General features: G+C 38.0%; 1 protein-coding gene across 1 annotated transcript in view; it reads left to right on the forward strand.

The window, feature by feature from the left end:
- Positions 1-15,768: 15,768 nt before the first annotated feature.
- ndrg2 (NDRG family member 2) overlaps positions 15,769-17,048 on the forward strand; it is a 46,306-nt gene continuing 45,026 nt past the window's right edge. Inside the window, exon 1 of the mRNA XM_053479680.1 lies at positions 15,769-15,980. The gene's annotated coding sequence lies outside the window, so the exon portion shown is untranslated. The remainder of the gene's footprint in view (positions 15,981-17,048) is intronic.

A 17,048-nucleotide genomic window follows, 5' to 3' on the forward strand; every position in this document is an offset into this window, starting at 1 on the left:
ATGGCTTCAGTTTGAAGCCAAAAAGTTTGAACTTTGGAACAATGGAAAAAGGTTTGATGACTCTTTTTCAGAGCGATAGGTGCATCAGGATATGAAGCGAATCACCCATTATCCATAGTGCCCACTGTACAAGCCTCTGGAGGTTGGTCAGGTCTAGGGGAGCAATGTTATGTGGCAATAAAATGAAGTTAGCTGACGATCTGAACGTAATGAATATCCAGGTTATCACATTCTTCCATGATGGCACAGTCATATTCCAGGACTCAAATTGTGAAAACATGCTTTTGAGAGCATGAGTGGCTCTCTGTTCTTGCAGATACAGTAGTCTATATTTTAATCTAGGAAGGGCTTTCATTCAAAACCCTAGCATTCATCTTCTCCAGCTTGCATTCATCACATCTACATTCATACCCTCTACTTTTATTTAATTCAAACAGTTTTAAATATAGCTCTGATTTAAACCCTGACATCATGCTACAAGCTTACAAATTACACAGTGATTTGATGATCACTCATCAGGGGATTGTCTAAATATAGAATATCTTGCCGAATCTCTAAAGACAGACACTGTGCTTTCTCAAGCAGTTTTTTACATTCAGAACATTCTCCATTAGCTAGAAGTTAGTGTTTGGTTGGCTGTACTGGCTGCCACAAATTATACATCATTTCGGACTTTTTCTGGCAAAAAAAATAATTAACGCAGCTAGTATAACTCCACTGGTTATGTTAAAATCAAAGAAGAATTACAATTCAGTTTCCCACCAAGAAGGTTCACAATACATACACACAGTGCGTGTTACCAGAATCTCAGGTATCCAGTTCTCGCGATGGGAAGTTTTAACTTCAAGACCACCAACATTTAATCAGAAAATGAATGCACTATTTAGAGAAACATTTTTCTAGTACAGTATAAACAAATTTTATTACCAAAAACTAGGGCTTAAAGGCAGCATGGTGGCATTGTGGTTAGCACTGTGGTCTCAGAAGAAAATGTATTGTAGCGTTTTTACGTGGGAAGAATGCTGGAGAGACGAGTGAGCTTATTTGCTGCCCAATGCAATGGCTGGGAGTACTTTATTTAGCACACAGCATGTAAGGCATGAGCAGCACCTTCACTCAGGAGCCTACATCCAATTCAGCGTTAGCCTGAACTAGAGCACAATTCACACACACACAACAGGGCCAAAGTCACTAACCCAAACACCTTTCCCCATCATGGTGAACACACACCGACAACCCCGCAAGGCATGCTGGTCGTCAGCCGCCGCCCCGCCCACGCCACAGTATATAGAGAAAATAATGCGAATTTTAAAATTGGAAAAACAAACCAGACTGACAAGCTGCCAAAACACAGTCCAAGCTGGTCAAACTGGTAGCAATGCATGCCATCTGGTACATCATTTTAGAAGTGAAACAGTTTTTGGATTGAGACAAAATGTTTTATAGAAATATCCTGTCAGTTAGCAATAAGGAACATACCAGTTATAATAGTTATTTTGTGTGTATGTGTGGGTGTTAGCATACCATTTGCTAGCTTACTGTAAAGAAATATACCTGGATGTCATTACCTTGCCTTTCCAATAAATAAGGCTATAGTGCTCTATTTGGTAAAATGTTAATATATATATATATATATATATATATATAGTGTGGCGTGGGCGGGGCGGCGGCTGACGACCAGCATGCCTTGCGGGGATGTCGGTGTGTGTTCACCATGTTGGGGAAAGGTGTTTGGGTTGGTGGCTTCGGCCCTGTTTGTGTGAGGGGTGTGTGACGTGTGAAATGTGCTCCAGTTCAAGCTAGTGGTGAATTGGATGTAGGCTCCTGAGTGAAGGTGCTGCTCATGCCTTACATGCTGTGTGCTTAATAAAGTACTCCCAGCCATTGCATTGGGTAGCAAATAAGCTCACTCGTCTCTCCAGCATTCTTCTCGGTGTAAAAACGCTACAATATATATATATATATATATACTGTAGTTTTCTTTATTTTTCCGATTGCAGTAAAATCCTTCGATCTTTCTGTCTTTCCATTCTATCCAACCTTTGTTTTTTAGGTCATGAACAGTCATATAAGCATTTTACAGCATATCATACTGTGTATGTGACAAGAAAAAAAAAAAAAAAGCATCTCAGAACACACACTACATCAAGCCCTGAGGAGGAGCCCATATAAGGTTTCACTCAATTCATCCAAGATCTGGATGTTAGGAGTTGCTTTTCTAGTCACCACAGATGGAAAGAGTGGTTATATGAGTTACTTTATCTTTTTTGGCAGCTTAAATCTATCTTGGCATTTTGCCTCTGACTTTTCGTATGAACAAGGTATTTCCACCCACCATTCTGTGTAAACATTAGAGTGTTGTGTGTGAATTTTTTGTGAAGATCAGCAGTTCATAAAATACTCAAATTATCCCATATGGCACCACCGAACATGCCAGGGAAAGTCAAGCAGTTCAGTTTTTTTCTTTACTCTGAAGTTTGATGTGAACATAACCTGAAGCTGTTGATCTGTACCTGCATGATCTTATTCACTGCACTGCTTCCACATGATTGACAGCTCACTTCTACTATACCTGTTTGTTTTTGTTCCTCTTATTAAGCACAAGTAGAACTTCCAGTCTGTTCCTTTTTGGCAGAGTTTAAATAGAACATGGAGATCAATGCACCAAGACGTTTTCTGTTGCATTCATCCTACAGAATGTTGGGTGGAATAATAAAACCCTATAACAGAATCTTATGAAAGAAAATAAAGTTATGTAAGAAGTTATGTAATCAGTTAAGTTAAGCTCATGTTTAAACAAAACAGCTTGAGATACAAAAATGTAGGGAAGATTCTGTTCGAGGATGTTGTAAATTTTCAGAAATGCCCATGTGGATAAGAAGCATCTACGGGTGAGGCCGGTGACTAGCAACTTTCAGCTTTCAGATAAAACAAAACAAAGACACATTTTGTACTATAACTATATGCACCCTGCCTCTTTCTTTGCAGTTTCTGTTTAGCGTGAGTGTTATTTTTCCAAGAACTGCCTCCATCTCACTTGGGGGGATAGGAGTGGCATTGAGCTGGGTTAAAAAAAAAAACATGATGGTAACATGAAGAAATATCTGAAAAGAGGAGTGTTTGCCTTAAGGTAATTATGGTGTTTAGAATCTCTGTGATCCAAGCTGCCATGACCCAATGTAAGCAAGATCAACACAATTTTTTTTCTTTTACAATTTGTGCCATAACTTTAGTTTTACAGTTAACAGTTAGGCACACCCAATCTGTACCTATTTTAATTACCCAAAGGCTTATATGTGTTTTTTAGATAATTTATTTGTTCAATTATGTACACAATCAAACTCCAACATCACTTTCTATATATAGAAAGTCTCAGTCGTACTTTTAAAGTTCTTAAATTTATGAAGTCAAAAAATACCTTGGGAATAGTTCAACAAGTTTCAATGTGTGTAACTACTTGTTCCTCAGGAACAGTACATCCCGACCACCCACACCAGGCCAGGGTGTACCCCGCCTCGTGCCATAAGTCTCCTGGGATAGGTTCCAGGCTCCCCCGTGACCCGTACACAGGATAAGGTGGTATATACTAGAGTAAGTGAGTAAACCATGCATATAAATGTGAAATGGTTGCAAATGCAAAAACGATGTGTAAAACATTCCACAGCATTGCATCATTGGCGCTGTGAAATTAAGACAAACAGGAATTTCCATATGGATCTGCAGACCATTGCAGTGTACCATAGAAAAATTTGTAAATAGTCATTATTATCAAAATTCTTTTTATATTTCATTCTGTTCATTCTGCTTTTTTGTCTATACCATACAGTAGTTTATGAGGTCAGAGGCATGAGAAGCCACAGTTTGAAAATTGTAGTGATTCTTAGCTATCATTAAAGTGGAACTGAGCTTTTTTTGGTGTTTGTTGGTAACATGCATGACTTCATGCATAAATTCACTCTAACATATTCAAATATTTTACTGAGGTAGGGTCACGGTGGCACATCCTCAAGATCAACACTGGTGGCTTGCCCATATTTACACGTGCAAAGATAAAGCCTATTTCACTTATTTATAATGTACTGTCATTGGCTGAATAACAAAATAATAGAATAAAAATCAAAGTTATCAATAGCGAGGACCAAATAAACGACTGGCCATTAAATTCTTTTATAGACCACCAGTATCTGAAAGGCAGAAAAAAGGAGAATGAATTACTGAGGGAGTATTGCATTACCACAGGAGGTAGATGACACAGATTGCGCAATGCCCCATGTCTGCACTGGGTATCTATTAATTAACGTGTGTGTGTGAGAGAGAGATGGAGTATGCTGATTGAGCAGAAAAGGTGCTGCAGGCTGAATTTAAACTTGAATGATAGAATGGCATTTGGTGGGAAAGAGTGAACAAATGGAAAAGCTGGTGACAGAATAGAGTCCGATGAAAATAAAGAAATAAATGTTAGTAAATAGGAGGAATAAAGAAGGATTGTGCCTGAGGAAAGAGATGATGGTCCGCTGTTTTTGCCCCAGTGGGAGCAAGTTTAGGGCATGGGAAATGATAAAACACTGAACCAGCAGGTGGATAATTATTTTTTTTCACACACACATCACTATACCATATTATGTGTAATGGATTATAATGAAAGAATGCAGCACATACTGAGCACATGAACTTGCTGGTGTGAGTCATAGTGAGAATCTTTTAAAAAAGTGGAAAATGGACGACAAAAGAAAAATGATCCAAAATGAGCCGTTTGAGAAAGAAGAAGTGAGGGCAAGAGAAGGCTGAGAAAGCAAGCAAACAAGCACTGAAATGCCCTTGAGGTGATTTATCGCTCCTGGCTCCTGCTGAGAATCTGAGGTGAGTTATGTTTGTGTGCGCACATGTAGGTGAAATCGCATGAGTTGAAATACTGGATTTGGGTTTCTTTCTAAGCATGTGTGTTTGTTCAGGAGGCTGCTTGTGAAAGATTGTTTTTAAAATGGACAATAGTTCCCAAAGGGATGTGCGTGGTATGTGAGAGGCAGAGCGAGCGCCCTTCCCTCTGCTCTTTTGTATCGCTCCTGCTTCATGAACGGCTCGGTGGAATATAGATGAGAGAAAGAGAACAAAATGAAGAGCTTGCTTCTTGGCCTGCTGTCCCGATCACGGTTTACAGTCCAAGCTGAGGCGCAGAAAAGGTGGACGAAACGAAATGACCAATGCAGCCAGAGGGAGCGAAAGAGAAAAAGGAAGGGAGGAAACTAGAGGAGGGATTACAACTCTCCCGAGGAGAAACAGGATCTCCCATTCCAGACCTCTGCTCTGTTCTTCTTCTTCTTCTTCATATGTGCATCTCAATAATATCTGTATGTGTTGCATGGTCATGTTTCCCATAAATAACATTTTAAAAGCTGTAGAATCACCTGTGCATATACCGCCACTGAACAAAAAGGTTATTCATAGATTACTCATGTACAGAATAAGAAACCATATTACATAGAATACGCTATAATATATGCATGTACATGGAGTTATATATGCATGTTCTCCCCTTGCTTGCTGGGTTTCCTTGGGGTACTCCAGTTTTCTACAGTATATTGAAGATTAGGCTAACTGGCGTTCCCAAATTGCCCATAGTATGTGAATGTTGACTATGACAGTTGTAAAATAGGACAAGTAATCACAATTGGCCTTCGCAGTTCCTAGTTGGACTACAGAGGTTACTAGAGGGAGGGATGGATGGATGGATGGATAATATACTGACATGCAACACTATTTAGTATACCGTATGTTCACATACCCAGTGGGTAATTACGCAAATGTCCCGCAATGACATCTGACATCATTATCTTGCTGAGGACCCCATTATTTGTTGTAGAAGCATGCAAGTCTATACACACACACAATCATGCCTTATGGACAATTTGGAAACAGCAGTCAAACTACAAATTTTTGGACTGGAAAATCAGTGGGAGGAAATCACAAAGCACAGGGGGAACGCACAAAGACTGTGAAAGCTTCACGCACAAATACTGGAGGTTAGATTCGAACCGCCAACTTTGGAGGTGCGAATCAACAGTGCGAAACATTCTTTGCAATTATCCTACTTTAAAAAAAAAAAATTTTTTTTAAACGTGTCCTGTTTACAAACCAGAGTTTGAAATCCGTAACTTTGTTTAAATGGGTTTTGCTTCAGGACAGGGTTGTACTGTGAACCCAGCAGAACCGGAGCCAAGCTCTTAAATCAACAGTTGGGATGAAATTTTGCAATGCAATCTGATCCACACTGATCTTGCATGCAATCTGATCCACAATCATAGAGCTTTTATGTGGATTTCTGTGTGACCCACAATGTATCCAGGGGGTCTGTTGTACAAAATGGAATGTGAGTATCACAATATTGGAGGGCTTATAAGGGGAAGATCTGCCTTCATCTCGCTCATTAAAACCATGTGCAGGAGGACACAATATGTGACCTGTTCCATCAAATAGAGTATTAAGTCTCAATTGGGAGATTTGTGTTATGTGTATTTTTAGATTGTATCTGAGATATGGCCAGTGCGGGTTTGTTTACAAGAAGGTGCTCAGAAAAAAAAAAAAATGGAAATCCTATTTTTAGACCATTTACTGTATATGAGAATTCCATGATATAGTAAGAAAGAGGAAACCCTTAGGCTCATTTTGACACCAGGATTTCCTTGCCTCCGCCAACAATAACCTTACCAGCAGTGATGTAATTTACAAAAAAAAATGTTTTTTTAAAAAAAATTTTATAACAACCAAAGTAACCAGCTTCGATTAAGTTTTAAACAATGTTTAGGAAACTTTCTCAATTCTGTTAAACTAAGGTATTTAGTTTTAATATATATTTTACCTTCTGCACACATCTGGTCATAGTGCAGAACTAGCCTGTGTGACTTGATATGCCATGTCACATATAAGAGAAAACTATACAGACAGTATAAACTTGCACAACAACCAGTGTCATAGTGTGACGTAATTCACGAAACACATTTAGTTAAGTGATAAATAGGAAATATTGGGTCTATTGCAGATTCGTTTAAGCGCTTTAAAGTCCTTAAACCTGGGGGAGAGCTGAGGGGGATTCAGAGGAACACTGGTGGTGAGGTGGAAATATATAAGCACCTAGGGTCCATTTAAAAGAATCAATGTGTATTGCATTGATTCGTCCAGAAAAAAAACACTCTATTTCACAACATTTCATTGATCGGCGGTGAATTTATGTGTGAAAATGATTCCTCATGCCCCCAGAACCACTCTCACTTTAAGTCCTGGTATATTCCTGTTTCATCAGGGAAGGAAAAAACTCCATAGATGTGATATCATGGTTATTCAGTGCATTCAGGTAATCAGCTGACTTCATTTTATTGCCAAATAACGTTGCTGAGCCTAGACCTAAGCAACTGAAGCACTCCCAGATCATAACACTGCCTTGTACAGTGGTCACTCTGCATGATGGTTCCCACCCATCGCTCTGGAATAGGGTCAATCTGGACTCATCAATGCCCATGTGACCTTTTTTTTCATTGCTCTAAAGTCCTTCCTGTCCTTTATGCTTTCTAGTAAATTTAAGTGTTTCTTCCAGATCAGGCTCCCTAATAAATGGTTTTCACAGCCTTTTATATATATATATATATATATATATATATATATATATATATATATATATATATATATATATATATATATATGCATTTCCATGCATCTTTACTTAGTGTTTATTAATCTCCATTCATGTTTTTCTTCCATGTATAGTTAAAGGTTAGCACTGCCCTTACAGGTTTAAATAATGTATATGGACGTCTTGCCATCATATTAATATGCCAGCCTTCCATTATCTTTTCCCACAACATTATAAGCACGGTTTTGTCTAAAAATTCTTTGTATGCTCTTATATTAAGATTTCCCGTCACTGAAACAGGAAGGTCCAAATTTTATCATAACAATGTTCCTGTGCACAAATTTGAGGTCCACTTGTCAACCTCTGACTGTGCACCAAGCCTCCTCTTTGGACACCATAATGTTAAAGTTAAATAACACAAGTTAAATAAGCCTGTTCATATTTTTAATATGTCATCTTTTCAATGTGTTTGTATGAATTTCCTCCCACCGGCTTGTCAGGTTTTCTTCTCAAAAATTGTTGCTAACAGGCTCTTTTTCATGTCTTGTGTTGTTATGGCCTGGCTGATTTCACTCACTGGCTGACTCCTACTGGTCCTGTTATCACACTGTGATGTATTACTGACAGTGCATGCATGCCAAACAACTGCTGAACCAAACCGGACAGCTTGGCCTGAATTATTGTTACAGAAACACTGCAGCTTATAAATCCTTTAACATGAACAATATTAAACAGTGATGTCTATATTAACTTCTTCATTATAAAATAACGTGTTTCTATGCCAACCAGTAGTACAGTATTAATTGATAGAGGCATCTGTCAACTGACATCTGTCAACTGTCATGTGACATCAAGGAGTCAGTCTTGCGAGCAGAGACATTTCTTTGGAAAGAATACTGATTCCTGAAGTTATTAGATAATCCTCAGTCCTGCAGTGTTGGTTTTCAAGAAAAGGGGGCAGTGATCCGTTGAGATTGATCCAGAGTCCTGATAAAAGATCTAATATCAGGTATAGTCAGTGTTTTTAAGTGTGTGTGTAAATAAAAGCAAATGTAAGAAAGGGAGAGCCTGTGAGGCATGATAAAGACAATGCTGATGTCATGGATGCTGCTCCACTAAACTAGGTCACAAATGTGATGTCAATCGCAGCAGCCAATCACAGGTCATCACTGGGAAAGAGTCATGCTCCCCACCCAAAGGACTGCAGCTGTCTGCCTGTGCATGCACACACACACACACACACACACACACACCACAATGAGACGTTCTGAAAAACCCTCACCACATTTCTTTTTTTGTAATAGAAATAATAAATTATAAAAGCTCAGCAAACCTTGTGTGTCAGTGATGGTTCAGTGGTTAAAGCTTTAACACTAAAACTTTTATCCGCTTAGCTTAATTCTAAGTCATTTTGAATGAAAAAAAAAAACATCCACTTGAAGATATGATGAGATTCTATGTACATTTTCATCAGCTTAACTGCATGCACAGTTCTGGCCTGCGAACTCCAGCTGCAAGACATAGATTATTAGAGGTGTAACAGTATGAAGTTTTAATGGCCAAGTAAGCATACAACCACCCAGATGTTAGGAACAGTGGGGGCCAAAAGTATTAACACTACATATGCCATGTATTATAGTTCTCCCTGTGCACAAAACAGATGATGTCATTATATAGTTGGCTGAAGAGACCTAATTAGAATCAGTTGGTTTAGTTAATGAACAGAACAAATATGTTTCAGGACTTTTACTCCCTGAAACCTGGGTGTTAACCTCTGTATAAAAATAACTCAAACTAGGGAATTCTCAAGAGAACTGCAACAAGTTATTTTTTTTGTGGAAACATTTGTGTACATTGAATTTTATATAGAGTTTTTAACAGTGTTTATTGTCACAAAGCAGATTTACATAATAATAATAATCAAAATAATTTTCGATTTATTATTATTATTATTATTATTATTATTATTATTATTATTATTATTATCTTTTTTACCCATTCGAATCCAGCATTTGAAGAATAAAGAGCTTCATACTAAATACTGCAGTGTCATTGCATTAAATAACAAAATATTCTTATTTCCATTGCCATTATTTAAAACATTGACAATGCCTTTAAAACAAGTTCACTTTTGTATGACCAATGTTTATTATGGGTTCTGCTCCCACCTTCCCATTAAAAAATTACCTACAGCAAATAAAGGTTATTTAATAAAAATAACAAGCCTAAGATTAAAGGAAAGACCAACATATAGCTCCTTAGTAGCAGTCAGGTCACAACAAGTGATTGTTAATTTGCCTTTTTTGAATTTCGGGAACTGTCCATTTGAGATGGAGCAGCGTATATATATTCCATTGCAAAATATTTCATTGGTGTTCAGTTGAGTTGAGATCTGCTGCCTATGAACATAACATCTATTCAACCATTTAGCGAGTCCTCGTGAACTGTGGAGGAAGCAGGATCATCCTTAAAGGGATGGCCCCTATTAAAGAGAGTAATGTTTTATCATGGGATTAGGGTAATGAGTCAGAAGACTCTGCAGTGACTAAAAGGAGCAAAATGCCATCCAAATGTTGAAGCATGATTCATTTGACCAGGTCATGTTTTTGTTTCTTGAGTCTAGTCTCGGTCTTGGGCATTAGACTTCTTATATTTTCTTGTTCTTGACTTAACATGCATTAACATATATTAGTGCCAATCCATCACAGGACACACAGATACACACACTCACACACTACTGGGCAAATTGGGAACACCAGTTAGTCTAATCTGCATGTCTTTGGATTGTAGGAGGAAACTCATCAAGCACGGGGAGAACATGCAAACTCCATGCACAAAGACCCGAAGTGGAAATCGTACCCTGACCCTGGGGGTGCAAGGCAACCACCATGACACCAGCAGGATTTTAGTTCAAAATATTAATAATATTCTAAACTACTTTTATAAATATAAAGATACTGAGTGTTAACTTTTTAAAAAAATATAAGAAATGAAACATTAGGATATAATTAAGTGATACCTAATCTAGCTGTGGTAGACCCTCCTAAAACAAGGATTGGATGGAGCTAACCAACCAACCTCACAGGATAATAGACTGCCCAATCACAGATGCACTAGAATTTACCGTGCAACAAGGCAAGGATTTTCTTGAAAGCAGAAAAGGGTGATATGGATGAATAACTTGAATGGATTTTGTCTTCTGGTGAATTTCTCTGGATCCTCTGGTTTCCTCCCACAGTCAAATTCAAATTTTATTTGTCACATACACAGTCATATACAGTACGATATGCAGTGAAATGCTTAACAGTCCAAAGACATGCAATATGGGCATAGTGATTAGTGTTTCCAAAATGCCCATAGTGTGTAATAGAGTGTGTGCTTGTGCCCTACAATGGTTTGGCACCACATTTGTGGTGTACCCTGCCTTTAGCCCTGAGTTCCCTGAGATAGACTCCAGACCACAGGTATAGGCATAGATGATAAACAAATTATAAATCATATACCATATAAGATTATTGAGCCTATATCCTGTTTGCAAGATAAGAAAAAATATATAACATAAAGAAATAGGATTAATATGATTTTATTTTAAAACAATAATAATAAATTTTACTTTTATTCAAGATTATCAGGTTTTAGGCAATCTGTTTGTGCAAATCAACCCTGTGTAATCTGCCTTGTGTAATACTGATATTTTTTTTGACCTATTGCCAAAAAGCCCTAGATAGGAACAGGTGGGTTTCAGAATAACAACACCTGCGTGGCCAAACAAACTACTGTTCTGTCACTTTTAAGTCAGGACAACCGGGTTCCCCGTTTCACACAATCTCTAGACAGAGGCAGCCACACCTTCAGGCCTCCAACAGGTGTCTGACTGTCTCTTGCCAATTTCTGGGACAAGCTCCAACAAAACAATTAATGAGCCCCCGAAAGAGACAAAAAGATTCGGTCAGGTCAACATATGTGGTACCAGCTTCTGTTTAGGATCAAAGGTCTCACCATGGCAGCTGTAGAGGTGCTTGGCACACATCCTTAGTACTACTTAACCAAAAAAAAAAAAAGGCCATTATATCCTTGGACCAACTGTTCAGCTGCCATGAAGGAAAGACACAAGGGCTCTTGTCTTACAGAGCCCCCTTGAAGGTGGACATCATCACCCTGGCCTTTAGGTGGGCAGGATGCCCAGGAGCTATTCTGACTTGCCACTTTATTAGGAGTGTCCCTTTCTCATGGGGATTATTAGAAGTGTGCTGTTCAAGTAACTCTGTATGGTTCCTGTTAAGGCTTTTCCATGCACTGGCCATTATTGGTGTTTTTAAAAGAACATACATGGAACCTACATTACATAAAATATATCCAAATTCTCCTGGGATAGGCTCAATATTGCAGCCACATGTTTATTAGAACCAAACCAACAAAAGGGTGAGATGACCACAGAGACCTCAGGTTATTTAAAGGAATGGTGTAAATGCAAACAGTTGAATTCCATTACTAACCCTGTGAGCCTTTGAGTGGGATAGGAGGTTGAATGGAGGCCATACTGTATAGCCTAAGGATTGTGGGAGTTGTAGTCTGCAGACATGGACAAGCAGTTTGCCAAGTCAGCTACATTTTTACATTATTTACACTCAAGCCATCTACTTTTACATAAAACACTCATATCAAGTAATTTTCCATTATTATATCTAGGAGGACGAGACGCTTAGTGCCCTGGTTCTTTTGGAACATTTTGTCTCAGGTAGCTCCTGATAAACTGGACCTTGATCTTTATTTGCTTTTCATTCATAGTCCTGTTATCTTTGGTTTTATCCTGTAACCTCGAACCTGAACACAAACTTTTTAGAGCAAACAGAAGGTTTTTTTTTAGAAACAAAAGATCAGTTAGGATGAAGGTGCTGAGGCCTAAAAGCAATAAACAATTTGGGTTTGGTTGTTATGAATCTTTTATTATTATTATTATTATTATTATTATTATTATTATTTATGTAAGTTGAGATGGCTCTAAATTGACTCTTTCTTTTTGCTTGTCTCCTTTATCTGTTTGGTCCCAAACACTGCTCTTAGGGAGTGTTGTCTGCAGTAAAAGATAATCAAAAAAGCCAGTTGCCAGTGAGCCTAGCACTGTTACTGATACAGTAAGTACCCTCTAAGGGGCTCATTACATGAAAACCTGTATTTTCTTTCCTACTTTTTAGTGAGAAATATGTGACAGGAAGGCATTAAATATAATACAAATTTAATGCAAACAAAACTTTTGCAAACATTTGGCATAGGGCATGCACCATGACTGCACTCAGCCTAGGGTGTCACATAATCAAGTTGTTTGCCCTATGTAGTGCACAGTTACATTAAACATAAATGAATGTATTATTGCAAATGATTAATTCTTCTCTTATCATGTTTACTAGAGCACTAAAAATGCTCTTAGAAGTACAGTTTGTTTTAAAAGTCACTGCTAGACATTGTAAAAGAGACAGTTGTCTTGTTTAAATCTGAAGTGCTTCCAAGCTTCATTACCAGTCCTTCCTCACTCATATTCCTGCACTTGGCTTGACCGCACTCATCCTTTTCAGTCTTACCAAGTTTGGCTGTTCACATGCATTTTTATATTCCTTGGTTGTACACTAATGATGTTACCTGGAGGCACACACACTTTAACATTACTTTACTGCTGTTTGCAATTTCAATGTCGCTAATATTCTTAACTTGAGATGTGTTTATGGTGGAAAGTCAAATTGTGATATTAATTAAGCCATGATTAATCATGCAGTGCTATTTCTAAACACTCGTTTAGATAGAAATCTTAGCTTCTAGGACAACCTTGTTTTAAATTTATAGTAGTTGTGGACTGACCATGTGCATATTACTGAATACATTTACATTTGTGACAGCTTCTTGCTACTCATAACTTACCTAATCATGTTTTCATCAAAACCCAACAGCCTACTCTGGGCTGCTTATGTACCCAAGTCAAGAAGTACAGTAAGGTGTGTGTGTACAATGCTTACAACTGTTTGTGTTTGATTTGTCATGTTCTCTTAGTGAAAACGAGCAAACATGTCCATGCTGCCAAAAGTGAAAAGTGAAAGAATTGAAACCACAATTTACTGTGCAATTATTTGTTTTTGCTGTTAAACTTCGAAATTGTTCCAGGAGAGTCATGCATTTTATAGGAGCACTAAAAAGCATGCATAGCAGACACGTTAATAATTAAAGTCTCATAATAAATAGGCTTTTATGTACCAAATAGGAAAAATATATCCCTGATATGATAAAGGTTTCTGTAAGAAAATCGATGTGATTAATGTGTACAGAAGGAGTCTAAAGTGTCAGTGCTTTTTTTTTTTTTTTTTACTATCCCTTCGATTTGTGATGTCCTTGCTTTCAAAAATACAAAAAGCTGTGGTAACCATTTATCCTATTACGTTCACAGAGAAAAAAAATGGCTTATAGCTGGAAATCATCAACAGGACCTGATTTGTTTTTTATCAGACATTCCACGACATTAAGTGTACCTACTGTATACACTGATAAAGAAAAGTATGAGATGTCATTTAATTAAAGTAATCATGGCAAATTTCTGTAGTATAGGGGAACAAAACATTTAGGAAAAGCTTTTGGGTGCTAACATTAGATCACCACACTGTTGATTATTTTACTATAACAACACACCCCATTGTGTTTCATTCGTTATGTAATGTTCTGGTCTTCCTTCCATGGCACACTGCGGTATAATGATCACACTCCTACGTTCTTGAATATGAACAGTGTCTAGGAGAGACATGCATGCAATCTGAAGTGCAGTGTGAATACTGAACCTAAATGGGACTTATGTGTAGTTCATACATGCTTTTTGATTAAAATGGTTGTCATAAGTAAGATATCAGTGATAAGATCAATGGCTTGTGAATAAAATAACATGAAGAGTTCAAGTTTGAAAGGCTTTGACCCAACCCATATGCTTGGCTACTAAATAAACTCACTCCTTGTCTATACAAATTTTTCCTGTATACAGGGCCAAGGTCTCCTGGAGCCTATCCCAGGGGACTTAGACAACGAAGTGAAATGCCAATTAGCCTACTCTGCATGTCCTTGGACTCTGGGAGGAAACCAGAGTACCCAGGGGAGCACAGGGAGAACACTCCATGCTCCATGTACACAGACCCGAGGCAGTGAAGGTGCAGGGCGACAGTAGGGCATGAGGTAAAATGCCAATCAGCCAAACCTACATGTCTTTGGACTGTGGGGAGAAACTGGAGAACATCTAAACTCCACACACACAGGCAGGAATCGAACCCAGACCCTAGAGGTGCAAGGCGAAAGTCCCAGGAGACTTTGGGCAGAAGGTGGGGGTGCAGCCTGGACAGTGTGCCCATCCATTAAAGTCATACACACATACGCATACTGCGGACAATTTGGGAATGCCACTTAACCTAATCGACGTTTCTTTGAACTGTGGGAGAAAGCCAGTGCACCCGGAGAACATGCAAACTCCCCCACACAGACTTGAGGTAGGAATCGAACATGGACCCTGGAGGTGCAAGCCGACAGAAAATGAACAAAATATCACAGAATTACGATTCATTTACGTTCCTTTACATTAAAAAAACAGTATATATAATAAACCGTTCGTTGCTGTTTGTAATGAGTACTTTATAGAGGGGAAAGTTCTCCTTTCTATTACTTAAGTACTGTGTATTTCTGTGTAACTTGTTTTTATGGACAACTAATCCTCTTTGATTCCTCAGGAAAATATTTTGACATGTTTGGGCAGACAAGTCTGTATGTGTGTGTGTATATATAAAATTGAGCTGTAATGGCTGCTCACTCCTCACAATTGTAATCAGAACCGGGGAAAGTAAGCGCGGCTTGTTCCACTTGCTACTTGTACGACCGGACCGTACCATTAGAGTTAACACGGGGAGGTGTAGTTTATTTCAGGAACCTTATCCCCTAGATATTTCGCGACATATTGATTCATCTTAAACATTACATAATATATCATTACTTAACGCAATTTCTCAGTTTAATATATATTAAAAATAAAATCCAAACCAGAACTATTGCTTTCATGATCATTTAACTCCCCTCAATTTATTGAGAGTAACCTTGTCCTCTTGTTTGATTGACGGCTCCATATTTCGTGCAAGATTTTTTTTGCACGCTACTCGAGAAAGAGGAAAACAACTGCGAACAGGCAAAGACAAACCAAGAAATTACTCAGACGGAAGAATATTTGGGACGAGGCAAAGAGACAAAGGGGACGAGAGTGGAAAATTAAAGGAGGGAGTTGTTGTGATTTACACATTTTAGTCAACTCTCACAAATATCATTATTTTTTAAGTCGGTCTGCGGGGTAAGTGTGAAATATATTTAACGCATGCTTTCTGAATGCATTTCTTTTTATGAATCTGAGTGCGTTTTTTCACTTTTTTTTTTTTTTAAGAAGAACAGATCTAAGCATGGCTACAATAAAAAACACAATATGGTATACTCATGCTTACACATTTACGACTATTAACGACAAAATACGGCATTTTTACTGCAGTTTTGTTGTGATCCGGTTTCTTGGAGAGATTTAACGCGCTGCGTTTGTACACACGCATATTTAAAGCACTCGCGTGGCTTTACTAAAAACGCTAACAATCACAGACATTGGGGGAGGGGGTATTAAAAGAATAAGAAATGCACTTGCGGAATTTAGCACTTGGATTTTTTCCCCCTTTTTTTCAATCAGTAAGTTAAACCTGCTGTTAAAGCGTGAAACGTTACAGTGCAACAGAGGTGTTGACATGCACGCGCTCGCTGTTGACACGCACGCGCTCACATGTTGTGGTCGTTTAAAATTGCTTTTCTTCAGCAGCTGCTCGTTTTGCAGCATCTGTTCCCGCTTGTTTTATATTTATGTTAAGTGAAATATAATAAAAATATGTATGTCTTTTATGGAAGTGTGTAGAGTGTATGTATTGGTACACAAAAGAGACATGAAATTCTGTGGGTTTTTTTTTTTTTCTCTTTTCTTTGACAAAGCTCTTTCTCACACACACTACTGAGGTGGTTTTACTGACAAATAAAATGAAATAAAAAAAGGATTTCTACTTTCACATTTAGTGTATTGTTGTAGATGTATATCTCAGAGTGTATTTAAATCCTCCAGTTGGGTTTTTTATTGCATTAAAAGACATAAACAAGCTGGTTTTAAAGGTATACTAATCTACTCACAATACAGTAGCGTGTATGCTGTTTATATCCACGAGTTGTGTTTTTGTGTACTAATGGGACAGACTAGTCCCGCTTTGTGTGTGTGTGTCTAGACTGTGTGTGTATGTCAATGTCAAGCAGAGGTGTTTTTCTATGCTGAGCTCCAGGGCGCATTCAGAAAAAGTCCAATGCTCAAGTTATGACAAGATCTAATAATATGTTT

Source organism: Clarias gariepinus, chromosome 20 (assembly GCF_024256425.1).
Source record: "Clarias gariepinus isolate MV-2021 ecotype Netherlands chromosome 20, CGAR_prim_01v2, whole genome shotgun sequence".
Classification (NCBI taxonomy): domain Eukaryota; kingdom Metazoa; phylum Chordata; class Actinopteri; order Siluriformes; family Clariidae; genus Clarias; species Clarias gariepinus.